The sequence below is a fragment of the Arachis duranensis genome, chromosome 5, assembly GCF_000817695.3.
Source record: "Arachis duranensis cultivar V14167 chromosome 5, aradu.V14167.gnm2.J7QH, whole genome shotgun sequence".
Lineage (NCBI taxonomy): Eukaryota > Viridiplantae > Streptophyta > Magnoliopsida > Fabales > Fabaceae > Arachis > Arachis duranensis.
The window spans coordinates 55,545,643-55,556,993 of record NC_029776.3 but is presented as its reverse complement, the minus strand read 5'-3'; the positions used below and the strand labels follow the sequence as shown (position 1 = coordinate 55,556,993).

At 35.9% G+C, this 11,351-nt stretch overlaps 2 long non-coding RNA genes across 4 annotated transcripts; both read right to left on the bottom strand.

Moving 5' to 3' along the window:
• Nucleotides 1–8,691: 8,691 nt before the first annotated feature.
• On the bottom strand, nt 8,692–9,616 carry LOC107489403 (uncharacterized). 2 transcript variants are annotated; one of them, XR_002375740.2, is made up of 3 exons: nt 9,323–9,616; nt 9,004–9,113; nt 8,692–8,836 (listed from the first exon to the last, which is right to left on the bottom strand). It is a non-coding gene; the product is annotated as an uncharacterized LOC107489403 (long non-coding RNA). The 2 variants fall into 2 exon arrangements; XR_002375747.2 differs by having other exon boundaries at nt 9,004–9,110.
• A 250-nt stretch (nt 9,617–9,866) lies between these two features.
• On the bottom strand, nt 9,867–10,695 carry LOC127747442 (uncharacterized). Of its 2 annotated transcripts, none has more exons than XR_008009261.1 (3): nt 10,621–10,695; nt 10,179–10,248; nt 9,867–9,907 (listed from the first exon to the last, which is right to left on the bottom strand). It is a non-coding gene; the product is annotated as an uncharacterized LOC127747442 (long non-coding RNA). The 2 variants fall into 2 exon arrangements; XR_008009260.1 differs by lacking the exon at nt 9,867–9,907 and adding an exon at nt 9,914–9,976.
• Between the last annotated feature and the right edge of the window lie 656 nt (nt 10,696–11,351).

The window sequence follows — 11,351 nt, the reverse complement described above, 5'->3', positions numbered from 1 at the left end:
GCCAAAAAGCCCTGTACCTTGGCAAGGCTAGCTTTTCCTTATCTCATTTTCCATCTATGCTACTCAGCTGGAGTTATCATAGAAGGAGACATCCTCATTGAAGAGGACAAGACAAGCCCATCACTAAGAAGATGATGGAGCAAACAAGAGAGCCTACTCATGGATCTCAAGAGTGTGCTTAAGAGCTCTGGACACATCTAACTGGGGACTTTAGCAAAGCTGAGTCACAATCTGAAAAGGTTCACCCAGTCATGTGTCTGTGGCATTTATGTATCCGGTGGTAATACTGGAAAATAAAGTGCTTAGGGCCACGACCAAGACTCATAAAAGTAGCTGTGTTCAAGAATCAACATACTTAACTAGGAGAATCAATAACACTATCTGAACTCTGAGTTCCTATATATGCCAATCATTCTGAACTTCAAAGGATAAAGTGAGATGCCAAAACTATTTAGAAGCAAAAAGCTACAAGTCCCGCTCATCTAATTAGAACTAATATTCATTGATGTTTTGGGATTTATAGTATATTCTCTTCTTTTTTTATCCTATTTGATTTTGAGTTGCTTGGGGACAAGCAACAATTTAAGTTTGGTGTTGTGATGAGCGGATAATTTATACGCTTTTTGGCATTGTTTTTAGGTAGTTTTTAGTAGGATCTAGCTACTTTTAGGGATATTTTTATTAGTTTTTATGCAAAATTCACATTTTTTGGAATTTACTATGAGTTTGTGTGTTTTTCTATGATTTCAGGTATTTTCTGGCTAAAATTGAGGGACCTGAGCAAAAGTCTGATAGGAGGTTGACAAAAGACTGCTGATGCTGTTGGATTCTGACCTCCCTGCACTCGAGATAAATTTTCTGGAGCTACAAAACTTTAAATGGCGCGCTCTTAATGGCGTTGGAAAGTGGACATCCAGGGCTTTCCAGCAATATATAATAGTCCATACTTTGTTCGAGTTTAGACGACGCAAACTGGCGTTCAACGACAGTTCCATGCTACATTCTGGAGTAAAACGCCAGAAACACGTCACGAACCAGAGTTAAACACCAAAAACATGTTACAACTTGGCGTTTAACCCCAAGAGAAGCCTTTGCACGTGTAAAGCTCAAGCTCAACCCAAGCACACACCAAAGTGGGCCCCAAAAGTGGATTTCTGCACTTAGACTTATTTCTGTAAACCCTAGTAGCTAGTTTAGTATAAATAGAACTTTTTACTATTGTTCTAAGAGTCTTTGACCATTCGGTCCTTTCCTCCATATTTTGAATTCATATGCCATTTGTGGAGGCTAGCCATTCGGCCATGCCTGGACCATCACTTATGTATTTTCAACGGTGGAGTTTCTACACACCATAGATTAAGGTGTGGAGCTCTGTTGTACCTCTAGTTTTAATGCCATTACTACTATTTTCTATTCAATTCATGCTTATTCTTATTCTAAGATATTCACTGCACTTCAACCTGATGGATGTGATGATCTGTGATATTCATCATCATCCATCCTTATGAACGCGTGATTGACAACCACTTCCGTTCTACCTTAGACCGAGTGTGTATCTCTTGGATTCCTTAATCAGAATCTTTGTGGTATAAGCTAGAACCCTTTGGTGGCCATTCTTGAGAATCCAGAAAGTTTAAACCTTGTCTGTGGTATTCCGAGTAGGATTTAGGGATTGAATGACTGTGATGAGCTTCAAACTCGTGATTGTTAGGTATGGTGACAGACGCAAAAGAATTAATAGATTTTATTCCGACATGATCGAGAACCGACAGATGATTAGCCATGCTGTGACAGAGCATTTGGACCATTTTCACTGAGAGGATAGGATGTAGCCATTGACAACGGTGATGCCCTACATACAGCTTGCCATGGAAAAGAGTATGAAGGATTGAAGGAAGGCAGTAAGAAAGCAGAGATTCAACAGGTACAAAGCATCTTCATGCACTTATCTGAAATTCTCAAGAATGATTTACATAAGTAACTCTATCTTTATTTTATGCTTTATTTATTATTATTTTCGAAAACCATTATAACCATTTGAATCCGCTTGACTGAGATTTATAAGATGACCATAGCTTGCTTCATACCAACAATCTCCATGGGATCGACCCTTACTCACGTAAGGTTTATTACTTGGACGACCCAGTGCACTTGCTGGTTAGATGTGCGAAGTTGTGAAGAATGTGAGTGAACCATAGTAGTGTGCACCAAGTATTTGGAGCCAATACTAAGAATTGTTCGAGTTATAAAAAGTGTAAATCACAATTTTGCCTATCATTCAACATTGTCCATTTGTTCCATTTGTTGCCCAACACGCTCCAATCTATTGTTCTCAAGTTGAGATTCTACAATCCCCTTCATATTTCCCTCTTTGGTTGCTCTTCCGCAATCATCTTTGGACATGTGATATGAATCCCATGCATCTAACTTTTGATGGACGGTTGTTTGAAGTCGATCCATTGCTTCCTTGAAAGTTGGACATGGATATTCTTCCATGGAGTGTTGTGGTGGAAGGTAGAATTCATCTTAGGGTTGAAAGTTCTCATACATTAGAGGTTGTTCATCTTGGTCATGGTATGGAGGAGGTGGTTCTTGGAAGGGTTGATATTGTGGTGGTTCCATATATAGTTCATATGACTCAAAAGGTGGTTGGAATGGTGGATTTGGATTAGGGTCATTTGGAGGCGTTTGGTGGTAAGGGGCTTGTGAGTATGGTTGAGGGCTATGTTGAGGATATGGCTCATATGCATATGGTGGTGGTTCTTGATAGTCACAAGGAGATTCACCATAGCCATTTGATTGGTATGCATCATAGAATGGTTCTTGTTCATAGTGTAATGGTGGAGGTTGTTGCCAAGAGGATTGATCATATGCATATGGCTCCTCCCACCGTTGGTCATCCCATCCTTGATGCATCTCTTCATTGTAATCTCCACTTTCTACAACATAATTCTAGCCACACTCATAGCCAAAGTGAGAATTCATAATGAAAAGAGAAAATAAGAAACAAAATCTAACAAGAGATAATGAAACAAAGTCCTAAAACTAGCAAAGCTAACAAGCACTCCAAAAATCAAGTTATTCACAATATTCACATATATACAATAACCAATAAAATAACACTATAGCAATTCCCCCGCAACGACACCATTTTGGTGATCAGATTTTTGTGTGGTCTAGAATTCCACAATAAATTCTCGTTGCAAGTATAGTTCCTAAACAATAATCCTTTCATACAAAAAATTAGTTCTCACAAGTAACGAATCCATAAAAATATAAACCAAAGTACTCAAACCTCGAGTTGTTCTCCCTAGGAATTGCAATAAAGTGTTCTTGTTATTGGTTATAAAGTATGTTTGGGGTTTTTGAGATAATAGACAAGAATTGTAAATTGCAAAGGAAGTAAACTAACAAAAAGCTCTTGGCAAGGTGTGAGAACTAGAAATCCTATCCTAGTTATCCTTATCCATTGTGATAAGAGTTGTTTATTGGCCCCACTTTGTTAACCTCTAACCATGGAGGAAAGTCAAGTGGATGAATCAACTTGATTCCACAAGTCATAGCGTATTCCTAAGGGAAGACTAACTTAGTGGCATTCAAGACAATTAGCAATCTCTAATTATCAATCAACAAGAGAGTTTGATAATTCAAGAGTCACTAATTACTCTACCTAGGCCAAGAGGAACAAAATCTAACTCATAGCTAGAAGAAGCATTTCATCAAACATATAAAAGGCAATAAAGGTAAACAACATGAATTGCAAGAATTAAAGAGAGATATAACTACAAAAGTAAGAGATTAACAATAGAGAAACAAAACAATTATGAAACAACAAAGGACTTACCAATTGCATTGAGAAGAAATGTAGATCTACAAGTGAATTCATAAACTACAATTAACAATACAAAGAAACTACAAGAGAAGTAGAATGCTACAACTACAAGAGAAGAATTTAAGATGGAAAAGGAAAATTGAAGCAAGAGAAGAGAAAGATCTAGATCTAACACTAAGAACTCAAATTCTAGAGAGAAGAGAGAGCTTCTCTCTCTAGAAACTAACTCTAAACTAAAATTAAACTAATTGGTAACTAACTTGTTCATTCCCCTTCAATCTCTGAGTTAAATAGCATCAGAAATGAGTTGGATTGGGCCCAAAAGGCTTCAGAAATCGCTGGCCACGAGTTGCCTTTAAGTGAGTCACGTGCAGCATCGGCGCGTACGCGTACATCACACGTACACATCTCTAAATGTTAAGAAAATATGGCAAATTTTTTATAATTTTGAAGCCCCGGATGTTAGCTTTCTAACGCAACTAAAACCACCACATTTGGACCTCTGTAACTCAAGTTATGATCGATTAAGTACGAAGAGGTCGGGGTTGACAGCTTTGCGATTCCTTCCTTTCTTCATGAGTTCTCCATTTCTACATGCTTTTTCTTCATTCCCTCAATTCCAATCTTTTCTTCCTAAACCTGAAATCACTTAAAAAACATATCAAGGCATCTAATGGAATCAAGGTGAATTAAATTTAGCTATTTTAAGACCCAAAAAGCATGTTTTTACTCTTAAGCACAATTAAAGGAGAATTTAGAAAACCATGCTATTTTATTAAATAAATGGGAGACAAGTTGACAAAACCCTCTAAATTCAATACAAGATAAGCCCTTAAAATGTGGTTTATCAAAGTTTTAAACATTTTGCATTTTTATTTATCTGTTCCAACAATCAAAACACAATAACAACCACAAGACAACATCAGCAACTATAACATCGAGAAAGCACTCAGAAAAATAACACAACAACATCCTAGGTGTTTCTGAATCAAAATTAAAGCTACTCTTAGTCCAATTAACTCAGTTCAGAACAAAATTAAATGACATAAAGCAAAGAAAAAGATAGAACAAAAACCTAATTTCAGAAGTAAGGAGGTTGCAGGGAGAGCCGCGATAACAACAACAGCCACAGCGACGAAACTTCAACAAGTCGTTAAAGGATGATCCAAGGGAGAAAGAAGGACCGATTGAGAGGCTTGTCAACAAGGCAGGATGCTGATAATTCACAAAAGAACCAGAGAGTGTGTGAGAGGGCAGTAGATGGCGATTGATGTCGGTGAATCTCACGATGGCGACCGAAGATTAGAATGAACAACGCTAACTAAAGAACAAACAATGGAGGGTGGAAATGTACTGCAACAAACAGAGAGGTCTTGTTCTATGTAATAATGATTTGGTAAAAAGTATTTAATTACAAAATGGTCCTACTTTAGTTAAGATGATAACTCTCATTTGGTTAGATGAACTCAAATTACATGTAAACATTCAGTTAAAATGTGCCACGTGCACCTTCAGGATCCTATTTATTACGAAAAGTAAATGCAAAGGAAAAATTTAGTTTCCCGCATAAACCAAAGAACAAAACAGAAAATAATTTTAGAATTACTTTCAATTGGATACATCCTATTTTCTTAATTTCTCACTTATATCTAGTAAGTGAACATAGAAGCTGCATTTAATTTGTAGTATACCTGTTCGCCAACAACATTGAGAATAGGGGAAAGCTGACATGAATGAGACAAAAGTTGCCGAGGCCTAAAGAAGAAGAAAAAGACCAGTAAGCATGCCAGAAAAACAAAATTAACTAAATTTGTATACTCTGTAGTTTGAAGATGGATGGTGATTACCTACCTCCATTAGTTTATTCCAGAGAACCCAATAATCGACCTTCAAACAACAAATACCTGGAAAATAAGCAGAGAATCCCAGAATCCAATATCCATACAATTAATTCAGAATCCATACAATTAATTGAGAAGGCAGAATATATACAACAATCATATAAAAATAAACTCAAAATATATAAAAATTAACAAGAAAAAATTTGACCATTATCCCTAATTTAAATTTAAATTTTCTCACAGTAATTAAATTCTTGCAGTGCTGATGAAGAAGGGCCACGACATGCATGATTGCAGAAACAGGAATGACAAAATTTCAAATTCGACCATGATCCCGAATTTAAATTTGAAATTTCAATAGGCACACACCTTCAGATTAGAAATGGTTATTAATTGATATTTAATTACAGAATTGTTGAAGCAAGCAAACCCTGTGATAATTACATGAGCAAAAGTTAACAAAATAAAAATAAAGAAAAATCGAAGAATTCACTGTGACAGAGAGGGTAGAGAAGGATCGCAATGACAAGAAAAGGAATTGTCATGGAAGAACTCACCGACCAGCCGACGATAAGAAAAGGATCGCGATGGGAAATCAAAGAGCACCAGCAAAAAAATGAACGTGTCTGTTGGTCCTGTTCACGTGAGTGACGCCAATGGGAGAAGTTAGAGGCTCGGTTGAGGCTAGTCTGGCGGCGACAGCAGCCTCTGGCTGACGGAGAGTAGCTCGGAGATGGAGAAGGGGGATGTTGCTCTGCTTTGATAGGGTTTAGGGTTAGGTTCGAAAAAGAAAGAAGGGAGAGGGGGTGGTGCCTTTTGTTTTCATACAAAACGACGCCGTTGTTTATGTTATGGCGAACCGGACCATAAAAAACCCGGTCGGTTTGGCCGGTTCTTCAGTTTACCATCGATTTGGCTGATTTTTTAACTGAATTTTTGCACAATGATTTTGTGTTCTCTTGCCTTTGGTATTTCTGTTTTTTCTATTTCATATATTTTTCACCAAATAATAACTAGTTATCACAAATCACACTGCACTACTATCAAAATTTTCTCCCTATTTTCTTCAAACCTGTCATTTAATTTTACAACAAAATATCCAAAATTAAGCCTTATTTTTTAGTTTATTATTAAATAATTATGTTGGAACTATGCTTAATAAATGAATGAAATGAAAAATTAAATTATTTCTTTGTCAAAATATACTAATCAAACTCTTAATTTTTGTGTATTAATTATCATCTAATTTTGTAAAATCATGCATATATTTTTTAGTTATAATGTGTTGTGTAAGGATTGTGTGTCATTCTTTGTTCATGACAGATTATATTATTATGGTAATTGTTATTATTATGTGAGTTAAGTAAATTTTTTATATGTCTTTTAAAATCACTCCACGGTAGTTTCGATCAGATAACAAAATATCATATAAACAAACTCCACTAAATTTAATAGACATGGATTTTGAAGATAGGATACTAATAAAGGAACGACCTAAACTAAAAAAATGCTTAAAAAAATATGACGTGTCTCAGCAAATATTAAATGTGATGACTTTAAAAAAATAATTCTTCAATATTTTTGCACTCGTGACTGTTTTTGTAGTATATCTTTCATATATGCATGTACCTTATTGATGCCAAGGCATCTAGGCCAGTTTCACTGACCTTTTCTTTACTATTTTAGGGTAGTTTCATGCATTTTCTTAGTGAATAAGGCAACTTTTGGATGAAATTACACTTACACCTTGATTCAAGCAACTTTTGTGAACTTTGCATAATTTCATGAGTATTTTGCTAGAATTGCATGATAAATTGATGATGCATAATCTCATGACTTTGGCTAGAGCTTTGATGCACTTTAATTGCTTGATTTCAGGGCAAAGGAAGCAAGGAAGAACCACGTTAGTATTCACGTTAACCTAGTTAACGTGAACACTAACGTGGAATGGTAAAGCTTGCAAAGTTAATGAGAAAAGTGATCACCAATAACGCTTGTGAAGCCATCCAAAGCTCACGTTACTTGCCACGTTAACTAAGTTAACGTCGTAGTTAATGTAGAAGAAAAAGGGAACTCCAACGTTAAGAGAAAACGTGAACACCAATAACGTTTTCCTCCAACGTTAGTGGTAAAAGTGAACACCACTAACGTTGGAGAACTTGGCAATGATCCACGTTAAGAGTCATGTTAACTTAGTTAACGTGAACTCTAACGTGGAAGAGGAAAACAAAAGCCAACGTTAGTGACACTCACTTTTGTCACTAACGTTGGGCCAACTAGCATTGCCTACGTTAACTTTCACGTTAAGACCATTAACGTGAAAGTTAACGTGGAGTTGAGATCAAAGAGCCAACGTTAGTGACACTCACTTTTGTCACTAACATTGGAAGATGGCATCACTACTACATTAAGAGCCACGTTTACTTAGTTAACGTGAGTTCCAACGTAGAAAACTTGGGCATTTGGAGCGTTAGTGACAAAGGTGAGTGTCACTAACGCTCTCGAAGGTGAAACACACACTACAAGAAAAAGGCGCATTTGTAACAAAAAATATTGTTACAAAACGTCGAAATTTTGAAACAAAAGTTTTTTGTAACAAAAAAAAGTTCCATTGCAGTAAGTCCCGTTACAAAAAGTTTTTGTAATGAAAAATGAAACTGTTACAATTCAATACCATATTTTGTAACAATTTTTTCTGATACAAAAAACCAAAAGCCGTTACAAAAGTGGTAACAAATTTTGATCTTGAAGGGATTTTTGGTAACAATATATTTTTTCCTATCATAAAATTTTGTTACAAAATGTAACTTGATTTTGTAACATTTTTTTTCTTTAGTTACAAAACACTATTTATTTTGTAATTATTTTTTTAATTAATATATTAACTAATTTACTCAGCAAATCAGCATTCATATAATATATAATAACATAGATAGTTCAAATATCTTTCATTTAACTAAGATTGTTTTATAAATCTTCAACATATAAACTTTAAAGTACAAACTAACAAGATACATTGGAGAACCCTAATGAACTAGATAGATACATAGGACAAGAAAAATAAGGAATTATAAATCTCCAAAATATAAACTACAAATTACAAACTCCATCATATTCATACATCTTCTTTCTCATGAAGAAGCTTTTAATAAGTGCCACACACCTGAAAAGACGACCAACAATAACAATATGGTGTCAATTAATGCAATTCTAAAAAATTGTCTAGAAAATTTGAGTTTTACTGTCTCTAATACCTATTTCAAATTGTTCAGTTAGTACAAACATGTGAGAAAATCATAACCAAACGGTTCAACTCAAATTAAATGAGACCTGCAACATTGAAAACAAGACACTTTGCAGAGCATGGTTCTTCACATCCTGTCACCTAAGGTTTGAAGCTCCATGAATAATGGCAGAGTTTTGCCAATATCAACAATCTGCTGAAATTCAAAACCCTATTTTATTACCAACCAAAGGCATAAGCACATGCTTATCAAAGCATCAATATCCTCATCACAAAAACTATACACCCATCCTAAATTTTCCATTCAACAAAAAAATCAATATACTTGGCAAAGGAACAAAAAAAATTTACAGCAACAAAAGATTTAGCTACAAATTCCACTATTCAAGTATTAATGAATCTAACCTTCTGTTGAGTAAAAGAGAAAGCACTTCCTCTCAGCTTTAAAATTGATATCAACAAACCTGATTGGATCCAAATAATAATAATAATAATAATAATAATAATAAATCATATTGATTTGTAAACAAAACTAGCTCATCATAATTAGAAAACAAAACAAGTAAGCTCTCTGCAAGACTCATTTAACTAAACTCCTATTATGTATCCCAAAAGAAAAATATTTGTATGCACAAAGACTTGAGGAAATCTAAATTTGGAAGTTCCAAGTAGAGACCATAACCATGGGTTAGTATGCTTCATCATGAATCACATAAAACAAATTTACTTAACTTTCTGATAGTATTAATATATCACCTGTACAACAACTCCATCATCTGAATTTCCTTCACCTCTTATGATACTCAAAATCTTCTCAAATGCACCTTCAAAGATGACAATCTTTTGAATGTCCTATAATCATTAAATAAATTTAAATAAGACAAACACTCTATCATCCAACACAATAAATACAAAAAATACTAGTAGAACAAAAAGTTTACCCCAGCTTGTCAAGTGAGTAAGAAGCAATAAGGCTTCGTTCCTTATTACCTGGAGCTGGAGGTAAACTTTGATTATTATATTTCAAGCTTTCTTTCAAAATGAGGATCAATAGGCAACCTATATTAGAATATTCCAATTTTCAAAGGTAAAATATTTTTACAGAGTACCAAATTATCACCAACATATTTATTGAAATTTTAACCAGCCAACATAAATATGAAAGGTTAAACAAGTATATATTGTGTAGCCATATGAGAAAATACATCAATTAAGTTTGAAAAAGTTATTGAGAAGACTGCGGAGCTTTCAAGTCTTGTACCTCGCGATCCATGAGCATATCCATTAGCCGTGTTATTCCACGAGGGATGTTCAATATAGCTTCCTGCAACCTGAAGAGGAATCCAGCAAGTGTCTTTAATGAGAAAGATGATTTAACAATTTGAGGAACTAATGCAAATAGAATTTATAATACTAATACCTCTGTGAAGAATTAGTGAGAAGGGCAGTCAGTAGTTGCAAAGTATAGTACTGCACATAATTGAAATTGAAATTGAGCTAAAGTATTACCTTGTAACCAGATCTTAAATCTATCTTCATGGATCACAGAGTTCACCAGAAACTAATTCAATACACAATAATGATTGAGGATTTATCAGAACCTTAAAAGAATTCGATTTTGTTCATGCTCATGGAGCACACACACATTTATGCAAGCATCTCGAGTGCAAATGGAAAATTGGAGAGTAGAAGCTGAAGCTCACCATATCAGATAGCTTTTGGAGTTGTTGCTTATTGGCAGCTGTACGCTCAATGAATTCCAATTCGTCATGCAATTCGAGACCCAAATAATAGTCGCTGCACACACATAGCACACAAAAGAAAGACGCAAAAATCACAAAGTATTCAAAAATCTCAGAATCGGAGAAATTGAAGATGAAAACCTAAATAAAAAGAACAGAACCAAGGAAAAGAACAGACCAGAATCAATGTAACAGAATTAGAACCAGCAGCAGAACCCCAGTAGCCCTCTCTTCACAGAACAATTCCTCTCTCTAACGGGTAACAACAGCAATCAGAGTTTCCAGTAGCGATGACAACCGAGCTAGGGGATGATGGCAGCAGCAACGGTGGTTCTGGGAAGCAAAGACACGACGTTGGTTCACCTCCACAGCGACGATAACAGCAGCATCACCCTCCGCTGCCTCCCTCTTCGAGTTCTGTTCCTTGCGTTAGTGACAGTGGTTTCCTCTGGTGGCAGCAACGGTGACGAGACATGGTGCCGGTGACAGAATCGACGACTTCCTCCTCAGTTCGCGATTCCAACCGTGGTGGCAACTTCCCTCGACGGCACTAAGGCACAACAGCGACACGGTCAGGGGGCGACGGCGCAGATGACGCGAGCTCGCAGAAGCTCCCCCGACGGCCAGCCCGCGACGGTGCTCTTCCTCTCCTTGGCCTTTGCTCCCTCGCACGCTCCAAGGCAGATCGGCGG